At 46.4% G+C, this 22,287-nt stretch overlaps 1 protein-coding gene across 1 annotated transcript in view; it reads right to left on the bottom strand.

Annotated features, from left to right (window-relative positions):
• The window catches only part of LOC101920115 (dual specificity calcium/calmodulin-dependent 3',5'-cyclic nucleotide phosphodiesterase 1C), a 372,306-nt gene extending 361,498 nt beyond the window's left edge, over positions 1–10,808 (bottom strand). The window contains exon 1 of the mRNA XM_055805463.1: positions 10,590–10,808. The gene's annotated coding sequence lies outside the window, so the exon portion shown is untranslated. The remainder of the gene's footprint in view (positions 1–10,589) is intronic.
• Positions 10,809–22,287: the final 11,479 nt, after the last annotated feature.

Raw genomic sequence — 22,287 nt, 5'->3', positions numbered from 1 at the left:
TTCTGTGCCATTTAACATCATGCTCAGCAATAAAAAGAGAGAGGAAGGGATTTTAGAGGCATTAGCCATCTTTTGCTCAGGAACTGGCTGGGCATTGGCCTTCTCATGGGAGGTGGCGTGTGGTTACCTTTGCATTGCTTTAGCTGGCTTTCTCTCTTTTTCCACTTGTCCTTTGCTTATTAAACAATTTTTATCTTGCTGCACAAGTTTCCTTGCTTTTAACTCTTCCTTTCCTCTTCTCCTGGGGAGACAACAACTCTAATGCCATACTTCAAATAGAGTCAATAAAATTAAACCAGAAAATTTTAGTTTGTTGTGATAACAGATTATATACTCGCAAATCACGATTGAAGAACTCTTATTAGCACTAATACAGAAAACCAGAGCAGTGCCACACCTCCGATTTACTTCTCATCTTGCACTAGTAATGCTTACATTTTCAGAAGTCTGTCCCGAATAGCCTGTCCCTTCACCAAAGCAGGACTGTAGCTTATAGACAGAGGTTTACCCTGAACACCAATAAGAGAGCATTGAAGAAGGGTGTGTATAAGCCCACAGTACGTGCATGAGGAACAAGAGGCTGCTGGGCTCTGCAGATGGTGGTTCTGTACCATCCGGAACTTGTACATGGAAGAAATTCTGCCAGTCTGAGAAAAAACTTTTCAGCTGCCAATTTCATTTATTCACTCTCATTAAGAATAAAATTCAGTTTCTCCAGTGGCCAGCTCAATGCTGATGCAACGCAGGATCACAGAATTGAAGGAGTCTTATGGATGCAGGTAAGTAAATTCCAGCCCTGCACAGAGGCAATGGGAGCCAGGTTCCAATCTCCATTCCAGGAGAATACTACAAAACTCTGCAGTTGTAAGGAATTCCTCTTGTACAGAGCCCTATCACATCAAACAACACAACGGTGGTCAGCCTTCAAGGCTGCATCTGCAGGGCTAAACAGGACAGGGCCACAGCCGGGCTCTGATTGCGTTGCCAAGTGGCACAGGCTGGCCTGCCTGGTGTCCCACAGCGCCCAGTGGTCCCAAGGCACATCCATGAAGGCATCCAAACCTGGGCCACTCTTGCATTACTACCTATGAGAACAGTCCCCTGTGTGCCACCACCCAGCTGCATCCAGGTGCTCCCACAAGCCAGCAGCACAGATGGGAACAGCTGGGAAGAATGGGCAAATGGCATTCAGGCTGTCATTTAGCAGCACAGGTACAGCCTGAGAGCACCTGGGGGCTTTGCAGGAGAAAGTACAGCACTGGCAAAATCCTGACTGTTGGATTAGCTGCCACACACTGACGCCACAGCGGCTGTAGAGGTCACATGGCAAAAAAAACCCAACCAAATGAGCCAGATCCCTTGGCCCATGCAAAACGAGCATCTCCAGCAGCTTTGCTCCTCCTTTAGGTAATTGCAGCAGCCCAAAAGGGACATCAGAAACGAAGATCTGGATCATTATATGCAGAGCACAGGAGACCAACATATGCTGAAGCATGCAACTGTACCCAGGAAAAGCCTGGGAGGGAAACTAAGTGAGGGAGGATTCAGCTTTATGTTGCATTAGCAATGATATAACAGCTGCAGTTATTTGGTGCAGCTACAAGTATTCACACTTACGGTTAATAATAACGATCAAGCTCCCTTCAATACCCACTACATTAAGAGGAGCGCTTAATTATAGCTCAGAACAATGATCTTTATCACACCTTGTATTATAAAAATCCCAGTGTCAGGCTTCCATACTATTTGAGTCCCAAGTGCTGAGGGCAACACCAAAAAGCAGGTTCCTCTGTGGTGGCAAGGGCAAGCAGAGCAGAGACACATCCATCATTTAGAGAAGGAAACAGAGATGGATGAGAAAATGCAGACACAGAAGTATGCCTGTAGTCTTCCTCATACAGCTTTACAAATTCCACTTGAACATGTTACGGAAACACACAAGTCCAGATACAGAAAGAAAACCCTCACCCTCAGCCCGTCACCCCCCAACACGTACTGCCAGCAGCACAAGCCCACACAGCCAGAAGCAGCAGCACCGGTACCCAGTGCTGAGCACAGCCAGTCTCATCACCTGCTTCCCTTTCCATCAGCAGGCAGAGAAAGAGGTCGCCCTGAGCCACCTACAAGCAGCACAACACAAGAACCACTGTAGTAAGTCAGCCCAAAGCTCCTTCAGCTCCACACAGCACCCACAACGCTGGCAAAACCCTCGCGGAACAGGTAATAAATCGCAGCGGAGGGGTACAGCTGTCATCTGCTCAGAAGCGCTTCCCAACATCCAACGTGCTTTTCTTGCCTGCCAGAGCTAATTTGAAAGCAGATTGCAGAAGTGAGATAAAATAGGATGGGCTTTATTTACTCAGGAAAGAGATTGAAACTTCTGCTTGCAAAAGTGCAGAGGTGCAGACGTCACTTTTCCACTTACAGCAGGCACACACCGCCCATAGAGCTGCCCGCTCTCCAAACCTCCGTCAGAATAAAGCTGATCTCCCATCACAGGAGCTCAGCGTGCATTACTTTGGAGCTGCTGAAATGTGGGTAGCTGCACTCTACACATCCGACCAGCCCAGTCCTCCTGCAATCCTTGGGCCCTGAGAGGAACCATTTGAATATTTACAAGGGACTCTGCTGCACAGACAAGGAGCAAAGCGTTATTTGCACATTTACTAGAGCAAAATACTCTTCTGTTTGTTTTGGCTCACCAAGAACAAAAATTCAACTGTCACAGTTGTATTGGCAGGGGTGTTCTTTTTCCTTTCCCCTGGGTTTTTAAATTCTAGAAATAAATTCAAACAATTAAACTTCAGTGCCCCCAGACTTTGCCAATAGAGACCTGGATGAGCCTGGTGGTGCATGCATCTTTTCAGAATGCACTGAGCAGCTAAATATAGATCTCAGGGGAAAGGTAAATAAATCACAAAGTACATCATTACAAGCATCTGCCACCCTTGCAGTTCAACCTGAATTCCACACCATCACATGCTGACAATAGTCACTGGGAGTGCCTGGGTAGCTTCTGCAAGCTTGACCTCCCCATTCAAAAAGAGAAAAAAAAGAGAGGGAAAAAAAGAGAAAAAGGTGTCTTTTGTTTTCCAAATAAGCTATTGGAATTATTGCTCACGAGCAGTCAATAGACATCCCTCACCACCCATTTCTGCTCAGTACTTAGCAAGACTCTTAAGAGCATTCCCACTGCAGGCCAGGGGCACCAGGTCACCTCTGTGTAGGTCTGCCATAACATCCCAGACCCCACAAAGGGCTGTATGGCCTGGTAGATGGAGCACCCGAATAAAACCAGGGAGAAGGGATTTCAGTGCCCATCTGCCACAAGCCTTGGCCAAGTTGCTTCAGTCCAGCAGCAGGTGGCAGCTCCTTAGGGCACGGTATCTTGTTCCCTTTCAGCTGGGTGCTCTACTTGGATCCCCTCATCCATCAAACAGGCACAACTTTTATGTCCCTTGGAAAGGCTGCCAAGACCTAGTTATTACTTAAAATTAGGATCTATGCTTTTATATAGACTACAGAAAAAGACATTCCGTTCCTTAAAGCGCTCCTTTGGGACCTGAGTGAGGCCACAGCTGCAGCACAGGGCTGCGTGATGGGCTGACAAGCTGCTGCACCAGGTCACAGGCCCAGCACACAGTGATGCCAGCGCCCCATGGCCACCACCCATCCTGCACTCACCGCGAGCGGTTTCCACGAACCATCTCTCAAGGAGACAAGGAAAGAGCTGCCATGAAACATGGAAAGAGCATCCCGAACTGCTGTTGGCCTTGGGAACACTCTCCTCCGGGAATACCTGGCCATCCCCACCAAGAGCACACCAATGCCACAGGCCCTGAGCCAGGCAGCCCATGTGGGATGAGCCACGCGCTGTGCTGGCCCCACCAGCCTGCATCCCAACAGACTTGGGTAACGCGGTACCCAGCATAACCAGCCCGGCACGCCTGGCTCTGGAGGTGCTCCTGCAGGCAGAGCCAGCTCAAACCTCTCCAGACGCCAAAGACAGACCTTCCTTACACAGTCCTTATCCCCAGGCTCCAGCCTATCCAAGCCAGGTGATGCCAATACTTTCAATAGGTTTTGTAATTCAGCTATTTTCAGATTTTTGTGCTAAACTAGAGATCTTGATTTTCCAGAACATGACTTCAAGAAAGCAACACACACACACCCAAAAAACCCAAGAAAAACCTTGAAAAGCAACAGCCCTACCAAAAAAAAAACTTTCTGCCATCATGTTGACACAGCAGGGCTGATCAAAACTGTTTTGCCCCAGCGCTAGAAGCAGGCTGAAAGATTGCTTAGCAGTCCAGGCACAGCAAAAGCTGGCTGCTCCTCAAGGGATGGGCATCTCCAGGCCAGAAGGACCCATCTGACCTCCCCAGCAAGACAGCAGGGCAACTCCAGAGGTGAGTACATGTCCAGACCACCAGGAAAGCTCATGGTAACAATACGGGTCCAACACCAAGCCAGGATGGTGTCCAGCAAGCGTACCTGAGGTCAGTTGCACAGTAGCCAGGCCAGCCCACAGTGACAAGACAGCCAAAAAGCAGCCAGTGTGCTGGGGTCTGAAGCCATGAAGACAAGCACTCCTACAGCACTGCTTGGGGGGAAGCAATAACCCCAGGGTGAGCTTAAATGGAGCTCCTGGGCTTTGGGTGGAGTGGGTGGAAACCCGAGGAGGGGCTAATCAGGGTCAGTAAGGCTGTTACTGTCTTGGCACTGAAGGTTCCCCACAGAGGAGAAAAAGTATTTTAAAAGATGGAATAAATATTCCTATTTACCTAAGAGGAAGGCAACCTTTCTGTATGTAACAAGTACCTGGTACTGTATGCTGAAATAAAATCAAAAGTGTAACATGAAGTCTCCCTCCCACTGATCCCGAGGCTCTTGCTTGCCCAGACAACTCAAACTCAATTCCAAATCCTGAAAAAGCAGGAGAAGAATCCATATTCTTTCTCCGGTCACCATCCACATGCCAAGCGGCACTCCTAAAGGGAGTATGGGCAGGACAGCATCCAGGAAAAACTTCAGCAGTGAGTATTTCTCACAGAGCTGTCCGGGGTAAGTGGGTGAAACCTGCCTGTCAGTTTTGAGCACTTAAAAAATGTGGTATACCTTGAAAGTACAAATTAAAGTTTGCTTAGAAAAGTAGAACAAGAAGATTGGTTTCATTCATCTTACAAAATGTTCCTGTTCATCCAGTACGAGCTCCTTAACCCACCTGGAGCAAAGTGGATCTTCCCACTAAGCACAGGTGATTTAATTGCATATTTTTGCATATTGCATTTAATATGCAAGACCATAATTGCACCTGGGGAGGAACAACCCCATGCACCAGGATATCCTGGTGGCTGCTCATCTGGAAAGTGGCTCTTTTTTAGGGGTATCTCAATGAGTAGAAATACCTGAAGGGAGTGTGTAAAGAGGATGGAGCCAGGCTCTTCCCAGTGGTGCCCAGTGACAGGGCCAGAGGCAATGTGCACACACTGACACGCAGGAGGTTCCCTCTGAACATCAGGAAACACTGTCCCTGTGAGGATGGCCAAGCACTGGCACAGGTTGCCCGGGGAGGTAGTGGAGTCTCCATGCTTGGAGATACTCAAAAGCCATCTGGACACGATCCTGGGCAACTGGTTCTAGACAGACCTGCTGGAGCAGGGGTGGTTGAGCAGGATGACCCCCAGAGGTCCCTTCCAACCTCAGGCACTCTGTGTTTCTGAGCAATGCCTGAGCAGATGAGATCCCCACGCCAGGGATACAAGAACCAGCAGCACCCAGGTTTGTCCAGTCACTGTTGGGTGCAGCACTTGGGCTGCCCAGGGTGTTCAGAGTTGGGCCCCAGAGAGGTTTGTGCATTCTGGCTGCTGAATTAGAAGGTCTGTCTCAAAGGTCCTCAGAACATGAGGACCAATTCAAAGTCCTTCAGAAACAGAAAGAAGTTCCCTACACAAGTATTTTTTGTCCAAAGAGAAGCAGCGCTGACCTGAAAACCCCTGGACTATAACTCCTGTCTCTTCCACTGGAAGGTGTTCAGTATTTTCATTCCCAGTCTTTACTCCTAGGAAAATAACTATATTCATATGGATTATAAGTATCAGGGGATTTTTAAATGAGACACTAGGAAGAACTGGGTGTGTCTAATATTTAAACACCAAAATAATCTATTTACCTTCTGCCTTTTAGACTATGTGCTTTCTCAAACTACAGTTTGAACCACAGTCTTTTCTACCATCGAGCTAAAATGCAAGCTTCCTGCTAACCGCTCTTCTATAAGCTTGTCAAATATGTTGTTACACATCAATTATTAATCTAACAGACCACTGGCAGTGTGCACCTTCTGTGCTCAAAAGGGTAATAAAGTCTCGTACTGCTGCGTTAATGATGCCATTAGCTGAAATGCTGGAGGTCTGTGCTTCGGACCAGAAGGCTGTGGGCACACCAGCCACTGACTAAATGGGACATTTTCTGAAAATCCCTTATTAGCATTCTGGCAACATGCCCCCACTACTCTGAGAGCCAGACACTACCACCTTGAAAGAATGTCAGCCACTTAGTTTTTCACAGCAATACCTCAGCCACATATCTAGATCTTTGGATCAAATCAGTATGTTACTGGTTTTCCTCGTTTTCAACTGGTTAAGATGGACTGGGTTCTGATCTTTCCTATTTCACAGCAGGAACCACATTGCTAGCTGGTAATTAACAAGTTTTACCAGCGCTGCACGCTCTTACCCTGAAACAGTCCCCAAGAGCCCAATTTAGAGACATATATCTCACTTGTTTAATACAAATTTAGCCTCCTAAATTACTCCTTTTTCCATACACAGCCAGCACTAGAGCCCTGAGGCACCATAAGTAAGTCATTAATAGAGATAAATTTTTTAACTGGTTTTGTATGCACATATTGCCAGAAGTCAGACACATTCTGTAGATTTGCATTCATGATGAGATACAGTTCTGGGTGTCTTAGAAAATGATCGTGTAGAGAAATGAGAAAGTAGAGAAGCAGACAAAAATAGAAAACAATAACAATCCATGGAAAAAAACATAGCATGTGAAGAATGGCAGGCATCTGACTGTTAGTAGAGGAAGGGCTTCAAAGTTCTCAACTCAAAGAATGCTGTTTCCCTAGAAGGAAAATTAAAATCTTGAAGTACTTTTGCTGATGGCAGGAAATTTTTATGCTTATGCTTGTGGCTTAAAATCCCCCAAAAGGCAAAATGCCTTGCCACCCCCATCTCGTTTCTCCTTTCCCCTCCTGTTTGCTCCGTGGTATTCGTTGTAAATCCCTCCTGGAGCCAGGAGAGAGAACAACACAGCTAACAAATAGTGTCACAGAGCCCGGTGTATGGAAACATGACATTAAAACTATCTCCCACCTTCCTGTAATTGCCCTTCAGGCCTTTGGCACTTTGAGGTGACAGCCATTGTTCTAACGTATGTATGTGTGCATAACTCTAGCTTAATAACGCATCCCACAGATTAGATGAAATGTTTTACTAATAAAAATAAATAAATAAATAAATTTATCCAGAACCAATATATTGCATTTCAACCACAGACTAACCACAGATCACACCCTCCCAAGGACAGTAATATTTCTACACAGCCTTTTCCATTGATCTGGCAGGAAGGTCCGTGACTGATGCGCTCCCACGCTGTGTGAAACAGGAGGTGACTACCCAGCACCTCGCTGATGGCGGTGCTTTCCGGCTGGAAGGGATGGGGCTGCTCGGCACCTGGGCAGAGAAACAAAGCATCTCACCCAGCCCTCCCACCCTCATTGTGGGGAATATATCAGGTTCTCATCGTTGCAGGGAGGGGGTGGGAGGTGTAACGTTTGTGGTTGGACATGAAAGAGCTATTTCACATCTGAGGGCTCTATAGAGGATGGTTAGGTTGCTAGGAGACAACATGGGATATTTGTTTGCATGCCAGCTGTGGGAAAGAGCACTCTTGCCTCGGGTGGACGTTTCAGATCCTTGGCTGCGGGCCGGGAAAGGGCTCTGGAGGTATCAGAGAAACCTGTGGTTGGAGTTCGAGCTAACAGCAACAGCAGTGAAAGGCCAAGCAGTCACTGATAACAATACAGGAATCCGTTTTCCCGTAAAAAATCCTGTGCTTGAAAAGAGGAAGAATGAAGGAGTTCATTCACAAATTTTTAGCACTAATTAGTAAATGAGGGCTTGACTGTTTTCCTACATTTGTCTTGTGTGATATGGAGTGGGTGGTGCCTCATGTGATTTAGACAGACTGGTGCACTCCACCAGAACAAACCTTTTTCCTCTGCTGCCTGAGGCTTTACGATCAAAAACTCATTAGAGATAAATTAAGGCTTCATTAATTTAAGCCTTTTGTCTTATTCATATACCACACTCTATACAGCTAGTCTCCCTGCAATCGTAGCATCGTCATGCCATTATATGATATGCATATGACTCCATTATGTTACTGTGCCTTAAGATCAATAAAACCATTGGAAGGCAGTCTGCAAACTGTAACTGAAAGGTATTTTGTTCTTAAGTGGATGAAAATGTTCCTAAGTGGGAAGGCCACGTGCTGGTGCTTGCAGCCATTCAGGATGAATCCTGTCAGGCCCTTTCTTTGACATATGCGATGGGAACTGAGCAAAACAGCGGATTTCGTTTCCCACCATCCCTGTACCCAAAGCTCAGGAAGCTGCCAGGTAGGTCCCTTGAGGAATGGTGTCCCAGGAACTCCCAGGAGAGCACTGCACCTCTGCCCCTCCGACAAGTCAAGCCCAGGCCAAAAGTGAGCCTCTAAGTTGGATGCAAGCAAACCCCCGCCAAGTCACAGAGTTCCTGACTATAGCCTCCTTCAGTGAAAATAAATCAATCTCAAAACACTTTATCATGACTAATTATTTCATTTTGCAGCCAGTGCAAGGCATCATTCCCAAGTTTAATTACATGGGTTACAACATAAGTGAGGAAATCTATTTCTTATTACATTTGACGCTGCTTAGCTACTATTCGTATATGTTCCTGGCATAAACAAGAGGAATACCTTAAAAAATATCTCAAATGGCTGCAACAGAAGAAAGGATGATATCATTGCAGAGAATAACAATCCTGAGAAATATTTAGATCTAGAATATGCAGCAAAGCAACACCAAACACCCTGTGAACCTAAATATTAATTTGGAAGTACCAGCAGCAGACCATTGCCTTGAGGTTCAGCACAGTAATAACCTTAGATGGAATGACTACGATTCTCGTCGTGCATTTGAGCAAGATTTTTAAAGTATTTAAAGTCTTCAACCTATGAACTGCTCAGAGGGGGGAGAAAAAAAAAAAGAAGTGTTGAGTGCTTTAAAATCTATTTTAATGCCAAATTAATTTCTTCAACTCAAACGCCAGGTAAACAGCATCTTGACCAGGTGTAAAGAAGAAACTTAGACCCAGCAGACTGCATATTCCATCGGACATACTCTTCTCCTGTAGCACGAAGAGTTAGAAAATATTACTACCTAAATCCTAATGGCAGGTTATTGGTATCAACCACTGTCATTACGTCTTGTTTCAAGGGATAACTTCAGGTTACAGGCTTGTTATTCTGAATTTTTGAGGAATTTATGGTGTTGGCATTATAAAGTTGATCATATATCAAATGCATTGCACCAAAGACATAACTACAGGATCTGAAGTGAAAAGATTGCTGAGTCAGCGACTTCAGAAAACCTGACGGGACATAAAAATGGTTGCTCCAACTTGTATAATGTCATAACCAGGAGATATTAACATCGGAAGAGGGATGGTATGAGTGACAAGGTCACCATGGTCAAGCCTTCTTTCTCATGAGATATCCTGCGTATAAAAGCGAGGAGCCACACTTGGCATTTAATTAGCACTCTTACACTTCATTAGATCATCGATTTCAACCGTGTGTGTGGCCTGGAGAGTGGACACAGCCCGGGAGCGCTGTGAAGCCTCGTCACACAGTGACACTTGCCCACCACCTCTCCACACCAGCTACTATCAGCTTGTAGCTGGAGGTCTACAAACAGGAGAAAGCTGGTGTTTAGCAGCATAAAAAGCAGGTTTACCGCCCTGAGTATGTGACTTTGTTTTCATATATGTGACTTTGTTTTCAGATGAGGTGGCATCGCTGCCTGCCTTTGCAACCTAGTGAAGACTTTCTCACCAAGGCGGTACCCGGACTGGCGCTTTCACTACTCGCGGCTGAACGAAGCCCGCTGCTGGCTTCAACCGCGCGGACGGCCCGGGGGGCTGCTGCGGCACCGGCGGGCGGCGGGAGCAGCGGCACAGGCAGCACCGCGGGGCCACAACTCGGCTGAGTTCGTTCTGACCCAGAGGGAGCAACTCCCGACAGCCGCCGTCCCGCGGGGAGACTCCCGGCGCCGCAGGGTCCCGAAGCTGTGCCCGGCCGGCTGCGTAAGGCAGCGGGGCGGCTGAGCACGGCGGCCAGGGACCCCCCGCGCGGTTCATCCGCCCCCCCGCCCCACCGCTGGAGCACGCGGCCCGTTACCCGCCCTGGGGACCCCCCCCCCGCCCTTCCCCCTCGGGCAAGCTGCGGTTCCCCCCCCCCCCCCCGCAGACACTCACGGCCGCCGGGGCTGCGGCGGGGCGCTGGGTCCCCCCCCCGGCCGCGCGCCGCCTCCTCCTCCTCCGCCTCCCCCCCGCCGGGCTCCAGCACCGCGGACAGCGGCGGGGGGGGGGCGCGGCGCGGCGGGGGGGGGGCGCGGCGCCCACCCGGCCCATGGCGCGCCGCGGGCGGCCCAGCGCCGAGGCCGCCGAGCCCATGGCCGCCCCGCCCCGCCTCTGCCGGGCAGCGGCCCCGCACGGCCCCGGCGCCGCTCCCCGGCACCACCCCCCCCGGCAGGGGAGCCCCGCGGCGGCCCCGCCTCGCCGGGACGCTGCTCCCCCCGCCCCGGCCCGCCCCCAGCGCGGGGGGGCGGCGGTGGGAGAGCTGACCCCCCGCTCCGCCCGCCCCCCGGGGGAGCATCATCCCCCCCTCCCCCCCCGGACAGGTATGTGCGGGGCGCCAAGGCCACCGGCAGCGCCTCGGCAAGACGCGTTGGCGCCGCTGTCGTCCCCTCGGAGGGGGGCGGGGGTCCGCCCAGCGCCGCGTGCTGCTGCGGCGTGTCCCCGCCGGTCGCTGTGCCACCCCCCCGGCCAGCAGAAGGGCGGCCCTGGCGCAGGGAAGGGCGAGCGCGGTGGCCCAGCAGGCCCTGCCCTTGGCGGGGTGGTGGCTGGATGTGCTCCACAGGCACCTTCCCACCACCGTCCCGGGACACTGCCCGCTACGGCGTCAGCGGCCGCGCCGTATGGATGGCCTAGAGCTGCAGGACTCACTAGTGGCACGGCCACCAGCTGTAGCTGTCCCAGCACGGCTGGCAGACGGCTGGCACAACCCGGAGCCGGCTCTCGGCTGCCGGACATTCCCAGAGCCAACTTTAATTTCCCATCGGAAACGGGTATCGCCAAACATTGCCAGGGCACTGCTTCGGTACCCTCCTGGCAGGGGCCTGGGGCACACCTGCTCCTTACGTGTGTCAAATGACAGCAGAACATCACTAACACCTCTCCCAGCACACCGCCTCCGCTTCCTCACATAACCCTCCAGCGAAACAGATCTGCAACACAGAAGACCCAACCGGCTGCATCTCCATCAGGAAGAGAAGTCCTACAAGTGCAGCCTGTCATCCCACTCCTCTTTTGCGCCTGGAAAGAATCCAGCCCTTTCCCAAGCGGTCCTGTTCCTCCGAGCTGACTGCCACCAGCTGCTTCGCTCTCCCCGCGTTGTGCTCCTACAGCGAGATCCCGAAGCATCTCCACACTGACGTAACCAACTGTCAATGGGAATTCCCTGTGCTCCGGCAGTCTTCCTTCCTTCCCGGCGGGAAAGCAGTGCCTCTGCACGCAAGCTACGGCACAACCAGCATCTGCCTCCTGGTTCTCCTTGCCAGGAAGAGTTTCAGCACAAAGCCACATGTCAGGCAGAGAACACACCTTCACCTCCAGGGTGTTTGTTGATCAGGGAGGACTTCTCACACCAGAAGATGGGACTAGAAATGGAAAGTACCAGCCTTTCTTCTAGAACACCCCCACCCCCCATTTTCCTCAGTTATGGTGTGTGGTAAGGGAAAGTCTGTTTTATTTAAATATTCATTTTTAAAGGGGTAATATTTTACACAGAAGGAGTAAAAGCATCAGTGACATACTTCATTCTGGAATTACGAAATACAGGCACCACATTTTAAGAAATGAGAGAAAACAGCCCAGGCCAACACAAAGCCAAACTGCACACAGGCGTTGTAATTCCATCTTTAACTCCATGATCCTATGTGGTGCTTTTTGTCCCTCGTAGTATCACCAACAAACTAAACAGAAGGTTTCTGTACAGCCCCTTCCAACAGCTACAGGCACCTACCACACAGGCCCTGCGCACGCAGCCTAAAGAACAACTCACAATTTGCTCCTGAGCTGGGACATCTCGGATTTTAAGGGGGGGGGATGTGACAAATCCTGGGTTTTGGTGACTCACCAGCTACAAGCTGCCTCACAGCCACACCACCAGTGTAATGGCAGAAGCAGCTATTACAAGGTTAAGGACTGAGAGTCAATTATTTTTCTGAAATGCAAAGCGGATCAAACAGGGCTGTTTCCAGCTCTGCCTGAAATGATCTTCTGTTGCTGTATTTCAGCCAAAAGGAAAATAAGGCTGATATGAGGAGGTCATGATCCTGATTTTTTAACTCCTTACCAGATTTGTCTAAAACTAAAAGGGTAAAGCACTCAAAGATGCAAAGCTAACGCAAGTTTTGTGAAAACATTTGTAGGAATAAACAACAAAAACTCCTCGCCACTGGGGGAAAGACTGCAGCATTAATTTATTTCTTATCAGGCACCAGCTTCCAAATCCAAGTCCCAAACTGTCAGGAAATGAGGCTGCTGTTCACGGAACAGTTGGCATTAGGGACACCTGCCTCCTTCCAGGCAGCTGCCAGGGTTGTGCCCCGTCTGCAAGCACCAACGCTTCCCGGCAGAGCAGAGATGTGAGCTGCACACCCAAGCCCTTTCCCTCGGACAGTGACAGGCTTTCTGTCAGCAGCGATGACATTCCATCCCTGGCAAAGGCAGGCAGAGCAGGACCAGCAGATACATGACACCAAAGTCTACCCCTGGTACAAAGCCAGGAAGGGACAGCAGCATTACTCACCAGCCAAAGCATGTGTGAGGGAGGGAGACTGATGAGGATGTCCTGGTTTGGGCTGGGATAGAGATAATTTTCTTCCTAGTAGCTGCTACACTGCTGTGTTTTGGGTTTGGTATGAGAATGACGTTGATAGCAACAACTAAAGCATCAGTGCGTTAAGTAGCACTTTAAGTCAAGGACTTTTGCAGTTTCCTGTGCTCTGCCAGCCAGCAGGTGCCCAAGAAGCTACGAGGGAGCACAGCCAGGACAGCTGAACAGAACTATCCACAGGGATATTCCATACCATAAACTGGGGGGGAGTGGGCCAGGGGCCACCAGTCACTGCTCAGGGAGTGGCTGGGCATCGCTCAGCGGGTGGTGAGCAGTTGTATCCTGCATCACTTGGTTTTCTGGGTTTTTTCCTTGCCCCAGGTTTATTTCCTCTCTTTTTCTCTCCCTTTTCATCACAGCTGTTGTTGCTACTATAATCACATTTTACTTTATTTCAATGACTAAATTGTTCTTATCTCAACCCACGAGTTCTAGAGTTCTACCTTTTTCCAGTTCTCCTCCCTATCCCACAGGCGGGGTGGTGGGGTGAGAAAGCAGAAAGTGGTGCTTGGTTGCCAGCTGGGGTCAAACCGTGACAGGGTAGAAGAAGAAGAAAGCGCACTCATTCTGCTCCACCAGCGTCCCAATCATTTTAATTACAGCTATCTGAAGAAGTAATAAAACATATACAGTATATATAGTATAGTGGCTGCATTTGACTAAACAAGCTTTCAAGCAGCAAAGCCACAGGGCGGGTAGGGCCTTTGCTTTCTCGCTCCATCTGCTGCTTTTCTCACTCCTTAAGAGCAACAAACCATTTTCCACCCTTAGGCTAATCTCCTCCCCACCCCCACCCCCCCCCCACCCACCCCACCCACCCCCCCCCTCCCCGACCCCGCCATTACCAGCCTTGAGGCTCAGCAGCAAACCTACAACTACAGTACTCAACAGACACAAACCCCCTCCACCACACCACTTCCCTGAATGATTCAGAGGACAATAAACATTTATATTCTCATGGACCACGCGGTTTAAATACATTTATTTGGAAAATTTATTGCTGTCAAAGTGCTTTCTAAAAATACCTGATTTTTAGCTAGCTGTGGGTCTTCCCTCACCAACTGTAAAACAAGTTGCAGACCAAAAAGTTAATTCCACCTCCAAAGCTGGAATTTATTAAAAGTAGTAAAACCCAGTTGAGGTCAAGAATTTTTTAGGTCTGGGTAATTTAAGGAGCCTTTCCCAGGAGCACGCAGACCATGCTCCAAGCCCTTGTTCCCCTCTCTAAACACCCACTCCTCATTTCCCTTATGCCCAGATACCTTCACTGTGATGCCATGAGTAAGACTCACTTATTACTTTCTCAGCAGAGGTAACATTTAGACATGTAAAATAAGCTGAGGCAGTGCTAGGGTATTTAAAATCAAATAGTCTTTAGCCACTTACGCAGACAAGTGGGGTTAGATAACAGTATTTTTAAAAAAGCATCTTCTGATACTTCAGCCAGACTCTCAGTTTCTAAAACAGCAGGTTGTAAACTACCACTTATGCATTCTATTTGTTGTCCTGGAACATCTCACCGGTATGTGTGCTTTTACTGTATTTTCCGCAGTTGTATTAAATTCAGAAGCAACAGTGGTCTCAGGTGATAAGAATGAACCATCATTTCCTCTAACACAAACAGCTGTGAGCTGTTACCTAGATGCAGATTATACTCACAAGATCAAAGACTCACAATCCCTAAAACCACTACTACGTAGGTTAAATAATAAATATTTCTGATAAACTGTCTATATCACAGCGCTCAGACCCAAGATACTACTTCACGCATTTAGTGACACGGGCCTCAGATAAGACAAAACGACTGTTCTGCACATGCCCTATCAGACTGAAAACACACACACACACAGAGGATACAGCTAAAATGCTTGGGAGATTTTGGAGAAGTGACAGCAAAGGGATAAATAACCAAAGAAGAGCAAAGATATATTGCAAAGACAGTTTTGTCATTGGATGTTTTCCTACTGCTTTCTTCTACATGTTCGTATTATCAAATAAAGCTTTTGTGCTTTTGTCTTCCTGAGCTTCCCATTCGCTGTGAAGTGAAGCATCCATGAAAAACTGAAATACCGTCCTCATCTTATGCTACAATATTAAAACAAAATGCCATAAGGTAACGTTCTGATTAAATAGCACTGGTAGTATCAGTGCATGTCTTTCCTTTGGAGAAAAGAAAGATTTCAGGGTGGTGGCTCTCTTCCACAAGTTCAGAATTTCAGCACTAATTTCTCCAAACACTTACAGCATCCAGAACAGAACCGTTTGAAACGCTGCACACACATGCTAGAACAATTCACAGCATAAGCACGTGAATCTTAACTATACATATACTGCAAATAACACACATCCAGCATGAACAGACCACAGGAATTCAGCTGCTACTTTATGCTCGTACAGCCACGATGCACTTTCTGTTCATCCCTCATCTCTACTACCATAAACAAGTCGTACCAAGTTTGATTTAGCAATTGCTTGGCACTGGCACAAGCCCCTTTCACGGCACACTGGAGCGTGGCTAAATAACGGTTCCCCTTGCCCTGAAACCCACTAATGTTGCCATTTCAACATTGCCTTCCTACTTGATTTTTTGATATAAGCTGGGTGGGGAAAGCAGCACTGCAGGAGAGGTTTAACTAAACCACCAGACCCAGCCACTTCGTCACTTGGGACTATTGCCATAGCAAATGCTTTTTATAGGCAGCAGCCTAAGAAACACGTGCCAATTCTTTGAACTAAAGTGGATACGCTGTGTCTGAGCGCTCAGCACACCATCCCACCCTCTGGGAGACTCCAGCATGTCAGAAAAGTAGAGAGAATGATGGAGAAAAGAAACATCATAAAAAAACAGCAGCAAGTAGAGATGTCTCTTCTTCTTTAAGCAGAAAAGCAGATGAAGCTAAACCAGCTCTTCCCCAAGAGCTCCACATTCACAGCTCTGCCCAAGGTCCCAGAACCAGACGGTTTTTACCTTCAATCCCACTCCAAGTGCAGAGTACCACCAGAGTTGATCAGCGAACAACTGCTCACTTTCAGCTAAAGGTTTAACATGAGACAGTAAACACTGTCACGGGTCGCTGAGAAATGTCATTCTTGTAACGTCACTCTTTCACATCATTTTGGTCTGCAGAGAAAACTCACTGAACGTGATTGCTTTTCTGTAGGGTCCTACAGCTCGCACATAAGACAGACAAGTTTGTATTACACACAGCTACTCTCTGGAGGAGTAATTCCCTTTTAACCTCAAAGGGAAGCAACTTTTCCCCAGGGTACAGTTAAACCTTTGCAAGAGGAAACTATTAGCTTTAAATCTGGTGTAAATTTTAACTATTTATAAGGCTTAGCAGCATCAACAGCTGCAGCAGGCAATAGCGAAGGATTTTTCTGTTAAAGCTATTCCTGCTGTTTGCATAACCTGCTCATTTAGCCTGGGAGTGAAGAGTACACGCTCCTTCAGAACACACCTTAGAAAAGGCCTGTTGACTTAAGGTGACGAATACCTTCCATTTTTATGCCATCTGAAGCTTCAGGAATAAGCGCAGTGATTTTCTATGTGAAAACCTGACTTCAGTTTAATGTCAGTTCGTGTTCCATACCAGATCCTTCCTTACGTGTTCCATTTAGCTGCATCTTACCAAAAATTCACATCTTCACTTGAATAAAGGAGACGATTTGGCAGCATCATGGATTTCTGTTACAGGTACCTCCTGGCAAAATTCTCCTGCCGTGGTTTTGGGGTGAATGATAACGCCATGCCAGGTGTCATTTGGTTCTTGCACTGTTACGAAACATTCAACTTACTAAACGTACCACACTATGGCATACACACAGCTTAGCATTCACAGTAACTTTGAAACTGAACATAGCATAAAAAAATTGCTTACAATATTGTAAAAACAGTTGGTTGCAGCTAAGCTTGCACCTGTAAGGTACTGCACATTCTGGCTTCAGTCCCACAAGATGTAGAAGCTGTAGTTCAACTTTCGTTATTATCGGAGCTGTGTACTACCGAATCTGCTAGAAGTTGAAACTGCCTCTTGATGAGGTGTAAGCAAATTTCTTTTGATCGAGCCAGAACTTACAATCTGATATTTATGCTTTATGGGGGAGGAAAGAGAAGAGCAACTTCATGTGATTTCACTGTGTTGCATCACATAGTTACAGCTTTTCTATGCTAGTGCTGAGGGTACTAAACCCAGATGTGCTTTCATAAAAACATGGTCCCGCTTCAATTCAGCAGGGTTTCTCATGCTCTTAAACATTAATCAGGCACTTAAACACTTCAGCAGACTTGTAAATTCAAATCTCTGACAATTTACCCAATCCTGTAATTTCTGATATCCAAGACATGTGAAAATAAAACTTTCAGCTCAATAGTTGTCACTGAGAAAACCATGAGTTAATCTAGACGGCATAGATGGAATAATATTGTGTTAGCCAAGCAGCCTTTATTAAGAGGTTGAAATTAACTTCTCAGGCTCTTCTAAAGCTTCTACACATGAAATAATTAGCGTAGCTTACAGATGTGGAAGAGAAATATTTTGGGACAACAACCAAAGTAGTCTTTTCCTCTGTGAACTGGAACAGTCTACAATATTGCATCAACACTTCAAGACTCATTCTGTGTCTCCTCTTTCCTCATCCAACATTCCCTTTTAGGTACTTCAAGAATTTTTTTCATTTTCTATCCCACAAAATGAGAAACAGATTATTACAGAAGTGCTCGTAACACAAAAAGTTAATGCATTAGGCTAACTGTGACAGAAAAATCACTTTAGACACATTTATGTTTGATCTTCTGATGAATTCTCTGGTTGTTTATAGTTGCTAGGATTTCCCTCAGTAGTAAAACACTGGCAACATGCATGAACACAAGAAACTATTCATGAGGCACATTTGTCCTTTAGGCAGTTAGATGTAGTTTTTAAATGACAAAAAGATTTGGCTGTTATACAGTAGGTTTAAATTACACGTGATACTAACCAAAACCACAAGACCACGTGTCTCATACTTTGCTCTGTTTCAGAACAATCTCAGATTGCAAAGCAGATCAGTTTTAGAAAACACACAGATAAACAGGGTTCAGTCTTTTCATTTTGAAGGCCACAAAAAGAATCACAAAGACACTGAACACCTTTTGCTTAAACATTCTGCTCACAGACAGCTATTTTACCTCACCTCAAGGTGCTATGAAAATTACTTTCTCTAAAGCTAGGTCCGGTCCTATTTATTATTCTATTCTTTTCCTGAAAGCAATCTTGCAGCTTAATCCTTAAAGTAATTTTTTCAAGTTCTGATTTTTTTTTTCTAATATCACTGCAGGAAAATTCTAAATTGCTTAAGCAAAGAAAGTGTTTGCTACAGTTGCACTTGATCAACATCCCATTTTTTTTCCAACAAGTGAACAAGTGCAACCAAGGTTCTCCCAAGACTCACACAGAGGAAGCAAGCACTGAGATTCTGCTCTGTGTGCTGACGAGCAGGTGAAGGAGCTGCTACCAATTTGAAAACTACATAGACTCTGCCACACCAGTTTTGAAATGGAAAAGAAAAACATCCCTTACTGTTTCGATATTTAGGTCCATGTTTCTCATTTGCAAAGCAAAGCCATTGCTTTGAGAGATTGATTAGAATTACCTGGAACTAACGTTATTTTAACATAGGAACTGTTTGTTAGCTGATAAAACACGTACTGTGTCTTGATTAATACTGCTACATGATTTCATCAACACACTTCTGTCTCAAGGGGCCCAGTTCTACTTTATTTTCCAGTAACACATTCCTATCTAATTCCTATCTCTGATTTAGAGATGAGAACACACAATTTCTTCAGCGTCTACTTATCACACCAGGACACCAACCAATCTCTTTTCCATAGTTACCAGCAGTTTGCAAAGATGTGACAGTTTGCTCCAACCCTCAACTGACCCTGAATAAGGAGGAAAATACAAAAGGCTCCATAAATGTGAGAAAGACCACACTGAGGGATTAGGGAAGCCAGACAAACTGGTGCAACTTTCTTGCCCATTGATTTGAAAAGAATGCTGTTAAGACGGCTGCCTATACTGATAATTCACAAATTATTTGCTACTTTTTTTAGCCAAAGGGCTAGGGCAGCACCATTGGCAACTCCATAACACACCCGAAACAAAAACTAGATATTACAGCTTGCAGTCTGAGGAAACAGCATCAACGATTAAGACAGCTGTCACAGGGAAGGCATGGTAAGTGACAGTTGTCTGAATTGTTAATAATTGATCATGGCTCCATTTCAAATGCTGACATTTTCCATGACTTGGCTTATGCCCAGTATGATGAGATCATAACATCACCCATCACACCAGCGTAACTGTCGACTCTGCAATAAAAGCTGCCAGACAACATACAACGGAGTTACACAAGCGAGGGAAGTGCACAGTGATTTCACAGGCAGTTTGGAACTGGGCACTTGACTTCCGTTTCTCACGTTGAAAACCTCTCTCCAAAGCATTTACCGTCTTTCACTAAGATCCAGCATTAGTTCTCTCCTGTGCCTCACTCTTTTTGTCAGTCACCCACAGCCCAGGGAGCTGCACTGCGAGCTTGCAGACCTGTATGCCAGCCTCACGTCCCGTTTCTGTCACCTTAGTTTTTAGGGACCGTTTCTCACTAATTAAAAAGGCCCAGTGATTCCTTGTCACACATCATCACACTCGAGTCACTACATCCATGCATTATTTTTGAACCATTATATTGGCATGGATGAGCTGTTGAACCCTCCAGATGATGTGCTGCATTTCAGGAGTGTAATTTAACTGGTGAGAGTCTGCAGGAAGCCCAGAAGGGTGCTCCATGACCTACAGAAGTCTGACTTCAACCTGTAAGTTGAGAAAAAGCTGCTTAAGCTAGAAAGCAGAAAGGGAAATAACTAAAGCAAAGTAAAACGTTTAAACATCTAAACAGTAGCTATAAAGAAAAACTTTTGTGTACATTCACAGCACACAGGACACAAAATGGGGCTTAAATTACAAGCTGAAAAAGTTAGGGTACATAGCAATCTTTGCAACAGTAGTAATAATTATAGGAAAATTTAAAAAATAAATTAGACAAGTATTTGTCAAAAATGATAGGGAAAGTTCACCATTCATCTTCAGAACGAGAGCAACACTAAGCTATCTTTAATGGTTCTTCTTTCCCCACTGCTGCCCCTCTGTGTATTTCTACCGTCACCAAACCCAGGCAGCATCCCCAGCTGGGCACCTACAATGAGGTACGCACACGCGCGCGTCTGCCTATGCAAATGTGTTTCTTTGTTACACACAGTTGAAGGAGATTACTCATAGGTAAGCAAGTCTACACAAACGGCATCTGAAAGTTAAACGCCTCAGCTTCTTGCAAAGCATTAGCCCAGCAGATTACCGCAAGCAGTGTGTAAAGCCTTACTACAAAACTGCATTCTCTTACATCTTAGGGAAACCATTTCTAATATAAAGCCTAACATCTATTTCCTGACATTCTTCTTCTCTGCCATCAGGTACTTCTTAGACAGTAAAACAACTGACTGCGGGCAAACACCGTAACTAGCAAAACAGCTGAGTTCTGCAGCAGTTGTATACGCCATTTGCATCAATGTTACGGCTTAGTATGTATATAGGTAGACACACATTCATAAATGCACAGGAATGGAAAGGGGTAAGCTGTAACTGGCCCACTGGGGACTCTGCAATAGCATGCAATCTAGATCAGTACGCACCTATGGGGAAGGGAAGCACAGAAACATTCTTTCAGATTAAAAAAAATACACAGCAGCAATAGAAAAAGGTACTTGGAATGTGTTACTTGCAACCCATTGAAACAATGTCTGCAACAGCAGTTCCAACATCGGCAAACTGCCTTCTCTGTTCCACAGTGCCTTGAAACCCAACATGCATCATCTGCTTCCAGCTGCCATTAGCAAACCAAAGCACTACCAGCAGCAGGAGCATGTAGGACACCAAAAAAAGCAGCTTTAAAATATGTCACATACAAGACACTCATTCTCGGTACAGTCTACAAGGCTATACGAGTTGTAAAACAACTAGTGAAAACGGGAATCCTGAAGCCTGCCTTTGTTTTAAAATTGCATTTTGGTGGTTTTTTTCCCAGTTGTTTTAGAAATAGAAGAATCTTGGTGAAGTGATTCTCGCACACTGTATTCGCACACAGTGTTCCTCCCACTGTGGGAGAAGTATAAAAATACTCTTATCTGTATGTTAGATGGAGCGACAGAGGTCACAGGAGAATCTGTACTTTTCCACTGATTCCACGGAACAGGCCAGGTGCTTTATGCCTCCCATGTACCCGGAGCATGCAGTTGCCTGGTAACTTGTTCTGAGCTATTGCATATTAATCACACACACATGCAGGAATACAGAGCTGACCGCTTCGGTGTATCAGCCAAAACAGTTCACAGTCATTTGGGAAGCTGAACACTGAATTTGGGCACATGCTTACATGGTTTGATGAACAGAACTTTTACAAATAAAAAGGAAACGTTATTTATATGACTTTAGAGCATACAATAAGCACAGTCTACAAACCAAGTATCAATTATCAGCAATATTTACGGTTTCACAGGGCATCATGTAATGTCTCGGACTCAAGCATAAACTGAAAGACCATGACAATTTGAAATTTTTACAGAAGTTCTAATAGTGTATCCACGACTGAGGTGTTTCAGTATTTGGGACAGACTCACAGTCTGTTTCACATATGTATCTTTAATTCTAACACAGGACAAAACCAACCTATAGATTTTCTCTAGTAAAAATGAAACCACTCCAATTATACTGTTCGCCTATTTAAGATATTGAACTGTGCAAATAAGAAGTAACTAGTCCCTCCCATCCAGCTACCAACCATGACTGCACACAGTCCTTGCACCACACTACACAAGATCCTGCTTCATTCCAGCCATATGATTAGCACAAGATGTGCAAAGCCATTTAGATTAACAGGTCTGTCAGGCATAAAAGCAGA

Source organism: Falco peregrinus, chromosome 5 (assembly GCF_023634155.1).
Source record: "Falco peregrinus isolate bFalPer1 chromosome 5, bFalPer1.pri, whole genome shotgun sequence".
Taxonomy (NCBI): Eukaryota; Metazoa; Chordata; class Aves; order Falconiformes; family Falconidae; genus Falco; species Falco peregrinus.
The sequence above is the reverse complement of the archived record's forward strand: the minus strand, read 5'-3'. Positions and strand labels throughout refer to the sequence as shown.